At 47.1% G+C, this 14301-nt stretch overlaps 1 protein-coding gene across 1 annotated transcript in view; it reads left to right on the forward strand.

Annotated features, from left to right (window-relative positions):
* KIF6 (kinesin family member 6) overlaps nucleotides 1-14301 on the forward strand; it is a 2002255-nt gene that overhangs the window by 598703 nt on the left and 1389251 nt on the right. The gene's annotated exons all lie outside the window — the stretch shown is intronic.

A 14301-nucleotide genomic window follows, 5' to 3' on the forward strand; every position in this document is an offset into this window, starting at 1 on the left:
GGCATGCTTGTTGGTGTAAATATTTATGGATCTAAAAATAAGGAAACATACCCTACCTGTCCCTATAACTAAGAGGGGTTTCCCTGCCTCAAACAAAACCAAGGATAACGTCAGAATGTTTGTCAAAAGTAAATAATCCACTCTCCTATTTCCCAAACCAATTTCCATCCCTTACACTTCAACAGAAACATATAAATAGATTGTACCCTACTTATAGCGGTATTCGGTGAATGTAAAAGTTTCGAATGGCAACCCTTCAAATTTTTTTGTCGAAATGCCATTCTTTTGAATGACCATTTCGTTGAAAAAAATTCGAAGGTGCCATCGACATGTGATGGTAAGTATTAGTGCAGGGCTGGGGCCAGGGTTAGGGTTTTGGTTGGGGGTTGGATTAGTTTAGGGGTTAAATTAGGGTTAGGGTTGGGGCTAGGGTTTATGGTTGGGGTTGGGGCTAGGGTTAGTTTAGGGGTTAAATTAGGGTTAGGGTTGAGGCTAGGGTTAGGGTTAGGGTTGGGGCTAGGGTCAGTTTGTGTTAAAATAGGGTTAGGGTTGGTAGTTGGGTTAGTTTAAGGGTTATATTAACATTAGTGTCAGGGCCAGGGCTAGGGTTAGGGTTGGGGCTTGAGTTACAGTTGGGGGGTGGGAGGGTGGCATGGGAGATGGGGGTTGGGGGAGAACCCCCCTCCTAATATACGCAAACACTTTGAAACGTTACATGTAAAGTTTGAAAGTTACAAAAAAAAGCATTGAAATGCTACTTTTAACATGTGAAAGTGCATTTCAATTGAAACCAGTCCATGACTATTGTCGACGGATTGGTTTAGAGAGAAATGCACTTTCCATGTTAAATATAGTTTGTCACGGCTTTTTTTGTTTAAACTTTGTTTTCGAAAGTTTTTTTCTCAAAATAATCACTATAAATCCTTATAGCAGGATGACTGCCTTCTTTGGGATGTTTCAGGCAGTTCATAAATGGTGGGGAGAGTATCCTTCTTACCCTAGCCGTCACTGGGCTTTCATGTGTTGTTCCCTGTGATCGGGGAGGAGGTCTCTCTCTCTCTCCAGACCTTCTCAGAAAAGTTCCAAGTTCCAAAACAATATTGGGAAGGCGTTTCCCTTCCCCAAGCCTTTCACTGGCTCTCTTACCCAATAGCTTTAGTTGTCAAATGTCTATCTTGCCAAAGGATATATCTCCCTTCCTCTGGTCTACTCTGAACTTGTGCCAAAAGGATCTCTTCTCCCCTGGGGCTTTTCATGACTTGTGCCAAGGGATCTCTTCCCCTGGACTTCTCATGTCGTTGTGTCGTAAAATGGATTTCTTAAACCTGGTTCACTAACCTTCCAGGAATTGTTTGTATCACAGTCTGGGTCCCCAACCCCTCTTCTAGCTTTGCAGTGAAAGATAAGGCCTGGTTCACTGTTGTGCCAGGCCTCACTTTGAATCTCTTTGGAGTGCTCTTTCACCCACTGCGTTCTCAACTGATCTCTCTCTTCGGTCACAGTTGGACTAGGAAAATGGGTCTGCAGTGCTTTCCAACCACAGCCTCTGGGGTCTCCCCTGTGCCTTCTGGGTCCCCCTCTGCATACCTTTGCACTTGGTCCACAAGGGTTCCAGTCCTCTGCAACACCAGTAAGCTTCTGCGGCTTCCCTTGGGCCCACACACTCTTCCTTCAGCTTTCAGCAGGCTCCACAACGTTGATTTCTCACCATGCCTCGGGTCTCGTCTGGACCACTCGGCTAACTTGATTTCTGCCTCCAGATGCCAGGTTCCCCAACATCCCGGTAGGTCGTGGCTCTTCTCTGCTTTCTCGGTCCCCACCTTCTTGCTCCAGGTGTTCAGTTCTGCAGTGCACCCTCTCTGTGTTGCTCTGCTCCCCAGCGTGAAGCTGCTCCGGGGCAGGACTGACCTAGAGGAGAGTCCTTCATCAGTTTTTATGTCAGATTGTATTTCTAGCTTCCAATAGCTAGTATGTTTGTATCCATTCTGCATAGGGCTCTTCATTGTCCTGCTCTTCCTCGTGGCAGTACTTTTGGATTGTTCCCAGAGGGAGACAGAAATGGTGTTTGCCCTTAGTCCATCACAATAAATCGGGCAGAATTTTGGATAGTATGGATTAATAATCTCTAGAGACCATCTTGCAGTTGAGGAAGACCTGGTCTCTGGACAGGACCGCTCACGCTAGACGAAACAGAGGGATGGACAGCCCTGAGCAATCCCCTCTTCAGTTTCTTTAATAAAGACTGGTGAACTGTGTTCGAGAGTTGATGTGTTCTTGTGGTCATCTGTGACACATGTTGTCATCGTGGGATTATCTAGACACCAATACAGATGTTGCCAACAGCCAAAAGAGATGTTGAGAATAACATGATTGGACAAAGTGACCCATGTCCCCACCAGAACACCCAGCGCTGCAGGATTTGACATGTTTGGGGATAAGGAGGTGATAGTCCCTCCCAGGGTCAAGACCCCAGTGAAGAATGGTTTGAAGGTGGTATTACCTGGAGTGCCCGAGATTGAAGAAGTGGAAGATCTATATCAGACTGAGAGAGCCGAAGCCATGTTTGAAGAAATTACTGAGACACAGAGCGAGAATTCCTGACCCCTAGGAATTCCCTGTCCCGGATAGAGTTTGTTGAAGCACATAGAATGTATCCTCTCCTAGCTGGTAAAAAGGTAGTCTCAGAAGCTGAGAGTCATACTCTGACAACCCCCCTGATTTCATCCACAGGAAGTGGCTCCTGTACAGAGTGGACGTAAACCCAAGGGGGACAATATCAACCATCCAAGTCCAAAAGAAATTCCAAAAGGCAGTGATGAAACTGGCCCATTTCAACTTGATGGCTGCACACCTGGGCCTTAAAATTGCAGGACACTCATCTCTGTCGGTTTTACTGGCTTAGAGTATATGTTCAGGGAAAATAATTTTGTTCAACCTGTCCCACTTACGAGAAGACCTCCTCAGATGACTTTCCCAGGGCCCCCCTCCAATCACTCAATCACTGCTCACTATCCCTATACCGGATAGGCTTGATAATTGTGGGGCCACTGCAACCCTAAAGCACAGGAAACAAGTGCATCCTTGTAACAACGTACTATGACATCCAGCACCCGGAGGCCTTTCCCTTAAGGAGTAACACCAGCAAGGTGATTCTCATAGTGCTCATTCCGTTCTTCCCCCCGAGTCGGCTTCCTGACAGAAATACTCATCAAGGCAGCAGCTTCATGTCTAAGTAGATGGGTGGGATGAATGACCTCATAAGGATTAAGACCCTAAGGACATTGGTGTATCATCCTCAGACCATCAGGCTACTGGAGAGATTTAACCAGACTTTTAAAGCATCCTAAAAAGGTTGGTCACCGAAGATGGAAAGAACTGGGATAATCTATTCCTGGGTACCGTCGATACTGTGAGAAAGACACTCCAATCATATACCGGGTTCTTCCCTTTTGTGCGCTGGTGTATGGCAGGAACTCAAGAGATGTGCTGGACATTGAGACAAGAGTGGGTAATGGCCTGGTTTATTTGTGCAGATAGCCGCTCTTTTGTGAAGCAGGAATGACCTGAGCCATTATCCATCCCTTTGATACATGATTAAGACTTAATGCTTCGATCTTTCTTTACTGAAGACAAAGGCTGTTTTTTCAAACTTCAAGAAATGCATTCAAATGCTAGTATTTTGCTGTGGAAAGACACAAATCCATGGGGTTATATTTGTAAGCTAATTTGTAAGCATTCAAAGTCAACAATTTCAGTATCGGTTCGTCGATCATTACTTGAAACTTCTAATAAGAAGATGCCTAATGTAAGGTCATCAACCTTTAACCCTGTTAGAGCACTAGGCCCCATGAAGAATGTGTTTTTTCCATTAGGTAATAAAGGCTAGGACACCATTTTGTTATACTGCGAAGCTAAATGACAAAGTTCACAACTACAGATTGACTATTGGTATTGATTTAGCCCACACACAAATCCCGTTCAGCTAGAATGTGAGACACAATATCAGGTTTAAAAGGGTTAATTGAAATATATATTAACTTGTATTATTCATTAATAATTCACATATTTTAATAACCCCATTATTCATTGACAGGAACACAAATGGATTCCCCAAATTCAGAATATTCTTATGATTCTGAATGTCATTTTTAATAACATCACATGTCCATACATACAGCGAATTATGAGAAAAAATGACAATCCCGTCCAATTTTAATTCTTCATTCCTGAGGGAGGTCTAATTCATAGCTGACACATCCCTTTATGAAACAGAGAACTCAATCGGTTAATGGAACCAAGCAGGTGGGCCCTGGTGAGTGTAAGGAAGTGAAGAGAAGTATCTGATTGGGAAATTGTTTTAAGAGGGCCTCTCTAGGGAGAAGTAAATTCAGAGCTCTTCACAAAGCCGGAGAGGGAATATAGGAGCAGGTGCACAGATTGGAAGGGAGAACTGAAGCTGCCAGTTTTTCAGTCAGTTTTTCAATATATCCTGAGCCTTTGAAAGACAAACAAGAAGTGAGTACGATGATCTCCATTTATTTGGACAAACATCCCAATAATTAATTATATCCCAGATAGAATTAAAAGTATTTTGTGGAACCCTGTTTAAAAGTTATATATTGCTGAATGGGGACTATGGTGCAGCGTGTATATGCTTTGTGATTTGTAATTAAAATTGAAACTCTAGGTAATATCATAATACGGCTTCTCTCCTGCAATTTGAAGTCTCTAGAGTTCTTAGAAATCTCATATTGAAATATAGAATGGCATTGATTGGTTTCTACCATACTCAATAAAGCACTAGAAATCAATTTCTTTAGGAACACATGGAGCTCTCTGTTGAGGGTGATTCTGGTCGTTTGAGAATAGTAAGAGTGTTGGTCACTGCTATCCAAACAAAATAAACTGTAAGAAAACAAAGCCTTCAAAATGATTTGAAACCAATATAACAGCATACAAATTTCACATTTTACCTATGCCCAATCTAGGATCCAATAGCTTGTCACATATAGTGCCAAACATTGTAGACCTGAATCAGTGCCAGAATTGGCCAGCTATATCAGAGCAACCTGTTTCTCTGATGCCAAAACTTGTCAATGGTTTCACAGAAAAGGAACTAAATTGTTTTGTTTCAAATATTCTTAGATCTGCTTCAACTTTTGTTGTCAGTGGTAGATGTGTTTCGGGGAGACTACATTCACTATACTGTAAATTAAGGGTTTTAAAAAAAATGTTTAATCAAAGAGTAAATGCCAATTTGTGTGTCCGTTTGGTGAAGTAGTGGGATGCAGTTGCATACTGGTTTTTAAATGTCTAATGTTGCGCAAATTGGAATTAAAACGTTAGACAACAGCAGGAAGGTTTTGTTTTCTTTTCTGCAAACACGCTACCAGTTTCCAGTTAAACCATCGTAGGTCGCTTCGGAAGCTTTCTTAATTAGGGGACCACCTCCAATTCCTTGATTTATTTTTGAAATAAAAGCAAATATTCAGATTAGAACAAGTTGCTTGTCCCAAATTGTGGGATGGGTCTATAGCGGTTTCTCCATAACAAATCAATCCCTAAAAAAAAAAATATATATATTCCATAGATAGATATCATTAAAGTAACAAGGAAAGTCACGTGGTTCATTGAATTTCATTTAGAGATGAAGCTGAAGGCTTATTCGTTTGAGAGAGTGCTAGATTTAATTATCACGCAGAATTATTAAAGGCCCATTCTCAGAGCCCTCAAATGTCATGAAATATGCTTCTGTGTTTTCTTTTTTCTTCATTAAAAATATCAATGGAGAGATTTGGTGCATGCTCCTTAGTCAAAGTGACACCAACATTTGTCTGAATAAATCAGAAAATCACAATACCTGACTGCTGCTTTGTCAATTTTGCAGCCAAATCAGTACACTTATCTACCAGATGTCTGCAATGTTTGTGCATTTATTAAAATAGTGATAACTGTTAATTCATTAGCATTGCCTTGCAATAAGGCATTGGAATTGCCTGAAGCCCCTATGCACTAACTGTGATGTTGTCAACCTTGATACATCCTTGAGCAAAATAAATGAGACTTCTGGAATCAGAATGTCAAATTGGCACACCATTGGCTGGTAGACCCCAACCAAGATGGCATCTGCTTCCAGCATACCCTTTCAAATTTAAAAGATGTTATTGATAAAGGCGATTTTCATAAGGATGTTTTCACATGGAACCAGCCACACTGGTAGGCTCTGCATTGGAGTACCAGAAATTCCACCTTTATTGGAACTCTTCAGTCAGGTACATTTTGTATCCCTTTGTCTACACTAACCACGCCCCTTCCCCCGTCAGTAGAATCTAAGGCAGTACCCTAGTGTGAAGCTACTCTTTTTTTTATGAACGGGTATGCCATTTGATTCCTGTTCCCAGGACAGCTTCATGGGCTTCATGTAGAGTGGCTGTCTATCTGAAGAGGGTGTTACTTCTCCTCACAAAGGCACACACAGAGGAAACCCCCAGGCCAGTCTTTCTGGCAGCAGCAAGGACAGCCTGGCTGGGGATATGCACTTACACCATCCACAGATGATCTAGGCTCACAGGGCTGACACATGTGTGATATCAATTGGAGGTGGCTGTAATAATTATGAGAAATACAATACACCATACCCTAACTCAGGTATGGCTTATAGTTAGAGTTCAACATGCCACCAGGACAGTGAACTCATAATTAAGGGTTTTTGGAACAGAGTTTTCTCGGGTGCAGTTATTTGGCTGTCACAGCAACTGTCAAATGGGCACCTGTGAACCCTGAACCTGCTCTGTGCCACTGGAAAGCAGGCACTGCAAAACATGATACTGATCCAGCAGGGCACATGTGTACACTAGGTTTTTGGCATGGAGTTTTGGCTTGGATAATTACGAGACATTCTAGCCACCATACCCAGGGATGTCATTTGGGGGTCACCAGGGGTCGCAGTTGCGACCCCCCTGATGTTCCCTTGCTACCCCTGTGGTCTCCCTGGTTACCCCTAAAAAAAAAAAAAAAATTAAACATTATTATTATTATTATTTTAAAATATAAGCTCCTGGGCTGTGGCCAGCACCATGTGGCTCTTTATTTATTGTGGCTGGCGTTCTATATCACGCCTCTAAAAACAGGAAAAAAAAGAAAAAAAGAAAACGGGTCTCACAAGTGTTACATTTCGAGCAGTGAGTGATCCTAAATAAGAAAGAATAGAAATAACCAATACACTGGGCCTCATTATAAGTTTGCCAGTCCAGGAACTATGGTACCGGTAAGCATGCCGTTACTATAGATCCCAGACCGGCAAACTATGAGTTGTGCTCGCGTGTGCCTTTCTGCCTGCCAGGTCGGATCTGGTGGGTAGAAAGGCACCCGCAAGCACAGCTTGTCGGATGCACCGGCACCGTTATAAATGGTGCCGGTGCATCCGACCTCCCATTCCCATTGAGTCGTATGGGGCTCAAATGGGAACAGGGAATAATGGATTCCGGCCCCTGGCAATGGGAACATACAGGGTCCGCCAAGGTCTGAATGGCCCTGTACATCCCCATTGCCAGGGGCTGGAAAAAATGCAACTCCGGCAGCAGACGTGCCGGTGTGACAGGCACGGCTACTGCCAGGGTTGTAATGAGGCCCTTTGTCTTTCTGGAATTCTATACAATAATTGCTAGGATCATTAAAGGTTTATTTCAGGCACACTTCAGGGGGGGAGTCAGTGATTTGGTATGTTCTTAAACATCTCAACTCAGCCTTTCATCCTTCTGAGGTCAATAAATGAGTACCAACACAAGTTAGGTGATATTGTATGTATATTTGTTCTATGTAAAGCGCTTAAGCTTAAGTGCTATATAATAACACATCATTATCATTTGGCTTTGGACATCTGCTTGCATTCACAGTAATTTGGTAATATGGGCCTATACGCACTGATATTAACGATACATATGGCGATCCATTCTTGTATGAAATGTATATCACATGACAGTGGTATCGTAACCATATTTTTCATATTGTACTTAGGAACAATTCTATGTGATGTCACTTTCTGTTTTGTGATGGGGTGAAAGGTTGTGTTCCATTGCTTCCTGTGATATAATTTCTGGGTGGGGGTGTCAAATGACATCACAGGTCAAAGGTCATGTGGTATCACTTCCACTACACCTGGCATTTTGGTGAAATTACGTCCCTGGCCATACCTTAAACAGTAAGTCGTCCTTTCATCGCCAGGCTTTAAACGTGGATAAAATAACGAAAACGTTCGTTGAAATTTTTAGGAGGAGTTGGGAGAGGGCAAATAAGGGTTGGGGGGTCGGGAATAGTAAACAGGTGCTGTGGTTGAAGGGGGAATCCCCTCTACCCCCCCCAAAAGAAATGTGATTAACTTTTTAGTTATTTTCTCTACATTTAAATGGCAGGCATTAGAAAGCCTGACAATGAAAGAACATAGAACCCCTTAAAGTCAGGTATGTGTTAGATTTAAAGCTGAACGCCCCACCGGGGGCCTCATAGCTATGCAGTTTTTGGAACAGGGGTGCATGTCTTAATGCAGCCTATGCTCTGTGGGAACTTGGCTGTCACTGCCGCCGTCAGAGGGACATGTGTGTCCCCCTGTACCAGCTCTGTGCCTCTGGAGAACGGGCACTGCAGAACAGGGTACTGATCCAGCGGGGCACATGCGTAGACCATACTTTTGGCATGGAGGGAATGAAAGGGAGCTCTGATGAGCAGATTTAGGAATTTGCTGCGTCATTTTATTACTTTTAAATAAAAATCAAAAAAGCCTGGACTTCTAGGCAATCCGTCACATCCCCATTCCTCAATGCACTTAAATTGGATATCGGCAAAGGATTTTAACACTTGCTCTATATAATATTTTGTAATACTCTTATCCAATTTTACACATTCTTTTGGGGCAGTTACTTGCAAAAGTGTAGGAAAAAAGTTAACGATTGCCGTTCTGCTGTACATATCCATTGGTATCATTAGTGATCTCTGGACTATCGACTCCCACTCCCATGCTGCTTAATGCTTGGAAGAATAGGAGTGCTGGTCATTGAGAAGCAAGGGTGATTTTGGCTTTTGCGATTTGTAATTTATGGCTGCTAATAAATAAGACACGTTTGCAATAAAGATCGTTTAAAAACCATGCAATGGCTCTACTAGGTCAAACATCATATGGCGTCACTTTCTGTGATGATGTTAAAGGGTCGAGGCTCGTGTGATGCCACTATAGTGACTGAGGTTCTAAGAGTTTCGTGAAACATCTCCCCTCTGCATTCTCCCTAGCTTTCTTCAAACGTTGGTCGCTGCTTCTCCCGTTCCGGATGCCTTTCTTCCAGGACATCCATCTTGCAGGGTTCACACCAACCTGCCTTTGTTGGATAGATCAGGCTCGGTTTACATGATCAGGCGTAGAAACCCGGGCCCTCGATCTTGCTTTGCAGAAATCCACCTCCTCGGCGGCAGAGGGCAAGACCGCTAATAAGGCAAGAGTCAATCAGCCCCGGAAAGGGCAGGCAAGTCGCAGTTTAATGAAAAGCAAGCCGCACTACGTTCCATTTAAACACAATGCCCTGCTTGTTATTGCTTGAGGCATGACACTAGAGAGAGGACTGTGCTCTTTGGGTGGCATGTATGCCTGGCCCAGCGCCTTTAATTAGGTGATGGAGCATAGGGCTTCTGGAATAGCAATCTGCATGCAGGCATTAGCGGGGTCAGATTTCAGCCATTACAGAAGGAAGCCAAACACACCCAAGAATAGACATTCCCGCCCATTTCAGGGTTTTATTGGAATTCCTTTTCATGGAACGTTCCCAGAGAAGTACTATCGCATTTCGCAAATTTCTGGAAACCATTAGCTATATGTGTAGACGTTTTGGCTGTGTACATTGCTATATACATACATTGGGCCTCATTACAAGTACTCCGGGCCGGAATTAACACTGCCGGTAAAACCATACCGGCACCGTTTGCATGTCCGCGCAATCATGACCCGCGGCCCCGGTAATAGCACCACCCTAAACCGCCACCGCGGAAATAGGGTTCCCCTTAATTCCGCCTGCACGGAAACCCCTCCGTTACCGGCAACACGAAACACCGTGAGCATCACAACTAGCGCGGACACGGAAATACCGGGGAAAAAATGGCGGAAATACCGTGATCACGGTGGCGGAACCGCCGCCACCGCGAACATGGCGTTATACACTGCCGGCTGAACTGAATCAGGGCACAGGTGCACCAAATCAGCCCAGCTGGACCTAGCAGGCCACTGGGAGCCTACAAAAGGGCCACACCCAGCCCAACACAACACAGAACCATGCAGGCAGCAGGGCTAGTAGCACTGGGACTGGGCCTACTCAACCAACAGGCAGTACTGCACATGGTGGCAGCAATGGCGCAGAGGAGGAGGCGTAGGCGGAGGAGGCGCAGGCGGCAACCAGCCAACCCTGCAGCTATGGCAAACCCCATTGCCCAGCCAGCCCGACCCCGCCGCCAGCCACCAATACCACGCATCAGGGCCTCACCCTGGAACCTCACCCCAGGACAGATCCACACCCTATACCGGCTGGACCGTGCAACAATCATGCACATCACCGCCATGATTGAGGACAACATCAGCAGCCTAATTGACACCCCCACCGCCATCCCCCCCCTCTTGAAGGTTGTCTCAGTTCTGCATTTCCTTGGCACTGGCACCTATCAACACACGGTTGGTGAGCTGCACGGCATATCACAACCGTGTTTCTCAAAAGTCCTGGTACAGGTACTGGATGCCATGTTGCGCCATGTGTCGGAACACATAGCCCTACCCCGCACCCTCCCCGGGGTCATTGCCACCAAGTTGGCCTTCCATGCCATAGCAGGCATGCCAAATTGCATAGGCGCAGTTGACTGCACCCACGTCGAGCTGACAGTACCACATGCAATTGAGGCGGTGTTCCGCAATAGGAAACAGTATCACTCTTTGAATGTCCAGATGGTTTGTGATGCCATGCAACTGATTACACACTGCTGCGCACGTTTCCCAGGCTCATCACATGACTCAATGGTACTGCGGAATTCCACGTTGCCACGGTACATGGAACGCTATGCCGGACAAAGCACGTGGCTATTGGGTGAGTACAGCTGACGATGCTACAACCCTGTCGGAGAGGTGTGTGTGTGTCCAGGCAATGAGCATTGTGAGTGTGCCGCTGTGACCGCACATGCATCACCCCCCTTCCATCTACCAAATACACAGCGGATGCCAAACATCATGAAGGAAGACATGACAGGGCACCACAATGTGCCCGTGCACACGCTGCCACAGCCAATCCCGTCACTGTCCCATGAACCCTGTGCCACTGCAGACACCCACCCTCAATTGAAACACTGCCCCAAAAAGCACGAGAGGCGTGTAAATGATACGACGAGTATTTACTACTTCCGTACAGTGGAGTCACTCTGCCATGTGTGGACAGCACTGCACCATGACATGCACACAATCAAATGTCACCCGCAGGGCACAGCAAACATGCAAGTTAATGTGTAGGCCCATATGCAGTCAGCGACATTCCTCGTGATGGCCAAAACATACCTCCAGACACTGCATGGTTCATATGCATGAATGAATGATGATACAAGAATGCACAGCAGCAGATGAGGACATGATGCCACAAACACTGACATGTTCCCCCATCTACATCCCATGTAGGTGATGCGGGATATGCACTCACGCCATGGTTGATGACACCTGTACGGAGACCAAGGAACAGGCATGAAGAGGCATACAATAGGGCACATATCCGCACACGTGGAATGATTGAGAGGACATTTGGACTGCTGAAGGCCCGTTTCCGCTGTCTGAGCAGATCTGGCGGATCACTGCTGTACAGCCCAGTGAAGACGGGCAAAATCACGCTGGTATGTGCCATGCTGCACAATATATGCCTGCGCAGGAACATCCCAATGCCACCAGACGCAGATGAGGAAGATGGGGATGGGGATGGAGATGGGGATGGGGATGGAGATGGGGATGGAGATGGGGATGGGGATGGGGATGGGGATGGGGATGGAGATGGGGATGGAGATGGGGATGGAGATGGAGATGGGGATGGGATGGCACCGCCTCCCCCTGGGGGTGCACATGATGGCCAGAGAGCACGGGATGCCCTGATTCGCATTTCCTTTTGAGTCACAGCACATTCACAGTAATGCACAAACATGGTGACGACAATGAATTAATAGTTGCACTGCAAAATAAATGATCAATGTCCACACATGTATGTCTTGATTTGAAATGGTGATGTATTGATGTAATAACAACAGGGAAGAAGGTGCATTGGTTAGGGAAGCTGTACACCCGGGGCCACCCACCACCCAAACGTGCCCACCCCCACCCAGAGCCCATTGTCCAAACCCCCAAAACTACCTACCCCACCACCCAAACGTGACCACCCCTCTCACACCCTTGTAGTCCACATGTGTCCTGCACTGCCCCACACACATGCCATCACTTCCGTGTGCGCTTCTGTGCAACCTTGCCCAAGGGACCCGTTAGCCTACTCGAGCGCCTCCTTGGACTGGCAGTAGTGGAGCTGGATGGGGTGGTAGTGTTTGATTGGCCAGAATCAGGGATTGAGGGCATCCGTGCCAGATTTGCCTGTTGGCCAACCAACATGGCCTCCACAAGCCTGGAGGTGTGGTCATTGCCCTCCCGCACATGGCGTGCAAGGGTCACTATGGTGCTCGCAAAGCGTCCAATGGACCTCGACAGGCGACGCACTGAGGCGCTGTAGCTCTCCCTCTGCAGCCTGGATTCCTCTAGCTGCCTCTCCACCAGCTGGGTGAGGGTAGCCTGCTGGTCCTCCATCCGCTGCATGCGGGCATTCAGTTCGGCCATGGATGGGGTGGGCGACCTCATGGGACTCCCCAGTGAAGTGGGGCTGAACCCCAGCTCATGGAAGGAGCCCAGGTCTTCCAATGTGGGCATCTCCCCCTGTGGCCCCGTTTCCGAGTGCTCTTGCGGGGCACTGTTATCACTGCAGGCCGCCCCCTCTGCAGTGCTGCTGCCTTCGGTGTTTTGTTGGGTGGCCATGATAGGTTCCTGTGGCACCTGTCTGGACTCAGCCAGTGTGGAGATGGTGGGGATGTTGGTGGTGGTGGTGGTGTGCTGCACATCTGTAGTGGCTGGTAATGTGGCCAGAGGGGCAGAACTGCCGGCAGCATCCTCCTGTGTGGTGGCGGTGGCTAGTGTACTTGCCGATGCTGATTGGCTGGCCTGTTGTGCAGTATCACTGTCACTTGAAACGGCTGTGGGGACACAAAGGGCATGCAATTAGTGTTGTTGTGGTGGCAGATGGGTGCATCACATGCGTCATTAAGATTGTACATTGAATAGTGTTAGTCACATGCATCTGATTGCTGGTGTCTGCATTCAGTGATATTGGTTGCCATACGGATCATAATGGGTCCTTTGGCCCACACATGCACTGCCTGGGGGGGGGGATTGTTAATGGGTCCTTTGGCCCACACATGCACTGCCTGGGGGGGGGATTGTTAATGGGTCCTTTGGCCCCCACATGCACTGCCTGGGGGGGGGGTTGTTAATGGGTCCTTTGGCCCACACATGCACTGCCTGGGGGGGGGGGGGTTGTTAATGGGTCCTTTGGCCCAGTACTCACAACTGCATATTTACATGTGGCATTCATGTTTGGGCACTTACCGGCATCTGCAGGTGGGCTCACTCCTGCCTCAGCCTGCCCAATCCCATGGATTCCCTCTAGGTGGAGGACGCTGCTGCAACGCTCCTCCCATGCTTGCAGCCTCAGTGGGGAAGGGGGTCCTCCGCCTGTCCCACTGCTGCGTTGGCGGTGCGTGGAAATGAGGTTGCGTACCCTCAGCCTCAGGTCGTCCCAACGCTTGTGGCAGTCCTTCACGCTCCTCACTGCCACGCCCACAGCGGTGCACTTGCGTGCAGCTTCGGCCCACACCTCCTTCCTCCGCTGCTGTGTGGCACACCGTTGGTCGGCGCTGAACAGCATCTCAGCATTGTCCACAATGTGCTCCACCAAGACGGTTAGCTCCGCCTCGCTGAAGCGCTGTTTGCGCTGCCTCTGAGCAGGAATCCTGTTAGACATGCTGGTGGTCCCTTTTGGCTTCTCAGAGTCAGGATTGTGCTTGTGCTGGCTCTGGATGGCAATGGATTGTGCTTTTATATGATGGCCGCCTCTCTGTTTCCTGTTTTGGCGATCATGGTATTTCCGGTTCCGTGTCCGTGGCGGCGGAGGCGGAAACGGGTTTTGCGCCACTTGTGGCTTCGTTATT

Source organism: Ambystoma mexicanum, chromosome 4q, assembly GCF_040938575.1.
Source record: "Ambystoma mexicanum isolate Mex_15411 chromosome 4q, UKY_AmexF1_1, whole genome shotgun sequence".
Taxonomy (NCBI): Eukaryota; Metazoa; Chordata; class Amphibia; order Caudata; family Ambystomatidae; genus Ambystoma; species Ambystoma mexicanum.